The sequence below is a fragment of the Ovis aries genome, chromosome 3, assembly GCF_016772045.2.
Source record: "Ovis aries strain OAR_USU_Benz2616 breed Rambouillet chromosome 3, ARS-UI_Ramb_v3.0, whole genome shotgun sequence".
In the NCBI taxonomy this organism is placed as follows: Eukaryota; Metazoa; Chordata; class Mammalia; order Artiodactyla; family Bovidae; genus Ovis; species Ovis aries.
In genome coordinates this window covers 61981584-61987678 of record NC_056056.1, presented here as the reverse complement: position 1 = coordinate 61987678, position 6095 = coordinate 61981584, and the positions used below count along the sequence as shown (strand labels likewise).

The 6095-nt window shown below is 48.3% G+C and overlaps 1 protein-coding gene across 5 annotated transcripts in view; it reads right to left on the bottom strand.

Annotated features, from left to right (window-relative positions):
• LIMS1 (LIM zinc finger domain containing 1) overlaps positions 1–6095 on the bottom strand; it is an 81596-nt gene that overhangs the window by 42916 nt on the left and 32585 nt on the right. The window lies entirely within an intron of this gene.

Here is a 6095-nt window from a genome sequence, read left to right as displayed (position 1 = left end):
GCAAATCAAACTCCAATGAAATGTCACCTCACACCTGTCAGTAACGCTTTTATAAAAAAGGCAAGAAACAGCGAATGCTGGCAAGGATGTGGGGGGAAAAGGGAACCCCCATGCTCTGTGTGTGGGAATGTCAGTGTGGGCAGCCACTGTTGAACAGAGCAGGGAGGTTCCTCAAAAAAACTAAAAATAGAGCTACTATGTCACCCAGCAATCCCACGTCCGGGTGTATACTGGAAGGAAATGAAATCATGATCGCAGAGACAGCTTTGTGCTCTCACGGTTACGGCAGCACCGCTCACAAGGACCAAGACACACAGACAACCCGAGGGTCCATCGCGGGGTGAACAGATAAAGAAATTTTCTCTCTCTCTTACACACAGGCACGCACGCACACACACACACAGAGGAAAGCATCTCAGCCATAAAAAGGACATCCTGCCATTTGCAAAAGCAAGGATGGACTGCTAGAGCATTACACGAAGCGAAATAAATCAGACAGAGAGAGACAAATACTATGTGATCGAATCTACACGTGGAATCAAACAACGCTGAACCCACAGAAACAGCAGAAGGGTGATGCCAGGGACTGGGCCGGGGAGGGGAGGGGACATGCTGGTCAGAGGATATAGAGTTGAGTTCCAGTTACGAGACCAATTAGCTTTGGGGATATGCTGTCCAGCATGGGGACAATACTTAACAATACTGTATACGTGAAAGTCCTTTCACGAGAAGAAATTTTATGTTCTCACCACAACAAAATGGTAATTATGTGTGGTCGTGGGTGGGTTAATTAACCTTATCGTGGTAAACATGTTGGGAAACTATATACGTGTCTCAAATCATTACATTATACACCTTAAAATTACATGAAATTACATGTCAATTACATCTTAAGAAAGCTGGAAAAAAGGGAAAATTTTAAAAACATGCTATGAAGCCCAGTCAAAGGTAATGAGAAAGTTGGTGGACATGAACTGTAGGGGAAAAAAGGATGAATGTAAGATATATCCAAGATAGGAAGGTTTAAATTAGTCCTAACACCAGCACAGCCAGGTGAGACGGGCCGGCGTCCAGACGCAACCACCCTGGGAGGCGAGTGGGGGGCCTGTGTGTAGACTCCAAACCCAGGAGCGAAGAAGCAGGAAGAAGTAACCGAGACAACACCGGTCCACAGTGGGAGGCTGATGCGCAGACCAGGTGCTCATCCCAGCAGACCTTACCAGAGGCCAGCACCTCTCTTCTGAATACCCAGGCCGGAGAGACGCAAGCCTAGAGTGTACACACAGCGGCCCTGACTAGACGTACAGAAACAGGTCCTCGTGTGAGAGCGTGTGCACTCAAGCACTAACTTGGTGAAGGGAGCAGACCATTGGCTTAACTACATTCTGTTCACTCTGTGGGGTGGGGTGTGTGATGACTGTACAGGGGTGCTTGCCCTGCCCGTTACCCCGGCTGCACCCCCCAGCCGACCCCAGGCCTGTGCGGGCTCAGCCCCTCCAGTGGGAGCAGGACTCAGCATCCAGTTGAGACTCATAAGACGGGGAAATCGAGAAACCATGGGATCCCACTAAAAAGGAACGACATAAATAAACGCCATCCGCTCAAACACACACAGACACAGACCTTCCCATAGGTGAGCACAGGTCTGACTGCCACGTGCTGGGCTCGATTCAGATCACCCCACATCCCACAGATGTCCCCTTCCTCCTCCCACTCCCACCAAGGTCAGCTCCCAGGTGCTCCGACCCGTCTCCAGTTTTCCTTCCAGAACAGGGAGGAAGGAAGTTTGCAAGTTCCCAGTCATCACAAGAGTCCACTCATGAGGATGGTGACCAAGGGAGGACTAGTTTGATGTAACTAAAGTACACTACTATCTGGCCATTGCCACAGAACTGGATTTAACTTGAAAGGATCTGAATGCAGTGATGTCTAAAATTTAATATCAAACAGAGTTTTAATGACTGCTAACCTCCTCCATGGGAGAAGGCAACGGCAACCCACTCCAGGCTTCTTGCCTAGAAAATCCCATGGACGGAGGACCCTGGTGGGCTGCAGTCCATGGGGTCGCTAAGAGTCGGACATGACTGAGCATCTTCACTTTCACTTTTCACTTTCATGCACTGGAGAAGGAAATGGCAACCCACTCCAGTGTTCTTGCCTGGAGAATCTCGAGGAACGGGGGAGCCTGGTGGGCTGTCGTCTATGCGGTCGCACAGAGTCGGACACAACTGAAGCGACTTAGCAGCAGCAGCAGCTGCTACCTCCTCCATGGCAGGGTCAGCAGATTCTTTCTTTCTGGTGGCACCATGAGGCTTCTGGGATCTCAGCCCGCCAATAGGGGATCAAACCCCAGACCCTGGCAGCGAGAGTACCGGGTCCTAACCACTGGACCAAACGGTCAGAGTATGACAATTTCAGGCTCTGAGGGCCCCAGGCCTCTGTTGTGACTTTTCACTCCCCTCTGTGGCTCAGAGGCAGCCCTGGATGACAGCTAACAGACGCTGGGTTGCGTCCCAAGACTGATGTCTGAATATCATGTGATTTTCACACCTTCATGTTTTTCAGATATTAAAAGCTGTCAAAACCATTCTTGGCTCACAGGCTGCGGCTAGGCTTGGCCTGCAGACTGAACCACATCTGATAAACACACATAAAACACCATTTACTGTATAACCGTGAGAAAACAGACTTTTCTTTATAAAATGCTAACTCCTTAAGCAACATATCGGACAGTAGGTTCCCAAAGTGAACGCCCCAAAGACCCCCAATCACAGCCTTCACAAGGACGAGCACCGGGTTTACAACAACAGAAAGACACACCCCAAGCTTCCATGGTGCCTGCAACAGTAGAGCCAAGACAGAGTCTGACCCAAACACACCTGCCCAGCCCAGCCAAGGCAGCACTCCCGCCGGGACACCCCACACAGAGAGGAAGACCACAGCTGCTGGAGCCAAGAGGAACAGGACTGTGAGGCTCAGGAAACAGACACACCCTTCTCTTCCCAAACCAGCCGTGTCCGACATTCAGGACTTCATCCTCTGAAAAATTCCGAACAGGTGTTTCAGCATCACTGACCTCCACTTGATGCCCACCGCCCAGCTGTCCATCTTCACTCTTTCCGTGGACCATTTCTGAAGTCTTTATTGAAACTGTTACAATGTTGTTTCAGTTTTATGTTTTGGTTTTTGGCCAAGAGGCGTGTGGGATCTTAGCTTTCTGACCCGGGACTGAACCACACGCCCTCTGCTGGAAGGTGCAGTCTTAACCAGTGGGCCACCAGGGAAGTACGTCCTCTTCACTCTCTGCTTCTATTGATTTTTCCTTCCTCCCAGCTTATAAGAAGTCATACATGTCCTTCAATTCTCTAAAGTTGTGATAAGAAAAAAAAAGTCTGACAAACCTCTTTACAAGGTTAAAGGTTAAAGCTAGAATACCCCCAGAACATCTTCATCTGACAGTTACCTTCATCATTTTGAACAGCAACATGGAAATATCACCCACAGAGAGAGATGCTTTCCAGCAGAAAGCTTTCTTTGCCCCTCAGATCACATCTAAGATCTGCCTGGTGAAAAAGTCTATTTGCAAACAAGTACCTTCGTTGAGAGTAGACATTTAATTTAGTTCACTGATATACTGGAAAGGTAACTGGTTGGGCGGTCTATAGCAGCTTCCTACACACCAGTCCTAATTGAACGACGTGAGCCCTGCAGGGGTTAGGGCAGGGTTAGAGGTGACAGGCACAGCCTGACACAGGGCAGGAACCCACAGCTGGTAGTTATCACCATAAACAGGACACTGAGAAACGAGCTGAGAAATTAATGTGAGGACATGTGGGAGAAGTCTTTTAAGAGAAAAGCATTCCTGGTGGCTTTTTTTTTCGCCATGTGTGATCTTGGTTCTCCCCCCAGGGATCAAGCCCATTCCCCCTGCACTGGGAGCGCGGGGTCTGAACCACTGGCCCACCAGTGAGATCCCCAAAGAACCACACTTCTCCTTGCAAATGGAAAAGGGGAAAGAAAGAAAATGTACACAAGGAAATTCTCCTGGTTTGTGGAGGTGGACGGGGGGGTTGTGTACTTCCCTATTTCACACACATACACAGAGGGCTGTATGTTTCCCTATTTTTCACACACACACACACACACACACACACAGGGCTGTGTGTTTCCTCGTTTCTTATATACACACACACACACACACACACACACGGCTGTGTGTTTCCCTGTTTCAGACACACACACACACACACACACACACACAGGACTGTGTGTTTCCCTGTTTCAGACAGACACACACACACAGGGCTGTGTGTTGCCCTGTTTCACACACACACACACCACACACTCACATACACCACACACACATGTACACACACACACCACTTGCTGGAAAGGATCACACACACACACACCACACACATATACACTGACACACACATATACACACTGACACACACATATACACACACAGACACACAGATACACACATATACATACACACAGACGACACACACACACGCCATTGCTGGAAAGGATCAAACTTGGCCTGTGCTGGTAAACTGCCAGCTTATTCAATTGTCAAGAATTCACAATATTTTAACTGTCTTATTCAACACAAGGCTTCTAGAAAAACTTCAGAAACTGAGTCACCATTACAATCACGAGTTGTGGAGGGGAGAGGACTCCTCTGTGTTATCAGAACATGTTTGCGTACATGCTTCTGTGCACTTTCCTACAAAGGTCTGCACACTGCAGAGCCTCAAGGTGGGCTGTGCCCAGTAAGTCAAATTCAGACCCTGATGACCCATCCACCTGCTCCAAGCACCTCTGGGCTTTTTCCTCACATCCTTGTCATGTCCTCGTTAGATGCGCCTTCACCAGGGATGCAGGACAGGACACTGAACCCACGCACTTGTTACATTTTGTCTCACACCAAGCTGAGCCCCCTCAAGGGCCCCACTCCCACCTCATTTCCACAGCACATCGTCACCTCCACATGACTTGACCACTGATGCAACCACCTAACCTAACCACGCAGAACACTCGCCTGCGCAGCTAATAGCACTGCCCATGTCTTTCGGGGTTTGGCAGCATACCACCATGAGATCTTAAGGCTGAAAGAAGGGGCTGACAGAGCCAGACCAATGATGGGGGTAGGAGGGGGTGTCCTGCCTCAACACACAGACCCCTAGCCTCTCCAGAAAGACTCAACGGTAGACCCCACAGCTTGGGCTATGATGCTGTGCCATGCGTGCTCAGCCGTGTCCGACTCTCTCTGACCCCATGGACTGTAGCCCACCAGGCTCCTCTGTCCATGGGATTCCCCAGGCAAGCATATTGGAGTGGGCTGCCATTTCCTCCTCCATGGGATCTTCCCGACCCAGGGATGGAACCCGCATCTCCTGTGTCTCCTGCATTGCAGGCGGGTTCCTTACCAGCTGAGGCATCAGGAAAACCCCATGTGGGATGGATTAAAGAGGCTGAATTTAAGAACCATTTCCTGGGCCTAGAAACTGACGTTCAGGAAGATTCATAAATTTCCCCCCAAACAAGCCAAAATACCTAAAGTAAGGGGACTGTGCTCTGGCCACAGTGTCAGTTAACTTTAATTAAAACAAACTGTTTTCTATGTCCTGGCTACAGAGGGCGGTTACTGACCTGCAGCATGTGCACAGTTAAAAAGTATTTTATAAAAAGGGGAAAGTAAGTAGCATTGAAAACCCTCATCTTTGCAGAGAATTGTTGAAATAAACAATTATTTTGAAAGCTATATTTGAAGTATACTTTGAAAACTAGCATTAAACAATAATATTTTTTGCTCTTTTTTCCTATCATATAGAGTATTTTCATCAGTTTATTTATGAATGGGGAAAAAATGAGGCCCTTTTTTCAAAGAGCCTAACAAAATGATGTCTTTTGCAGAAATAGAAAAATCCATTCCAAAAGTCACAGGAACCTCAAGGAACATGCCCCCTGCCCCAAGCCAAAATATCTTGAAAAAGATGAAGTCTGAGGTTTCATAACTTCCTGATTTCAAATCTACAAATTTCCAATAATGTAAACAGTGCAGTGCTGGCAAGAGTTCAGACACACAG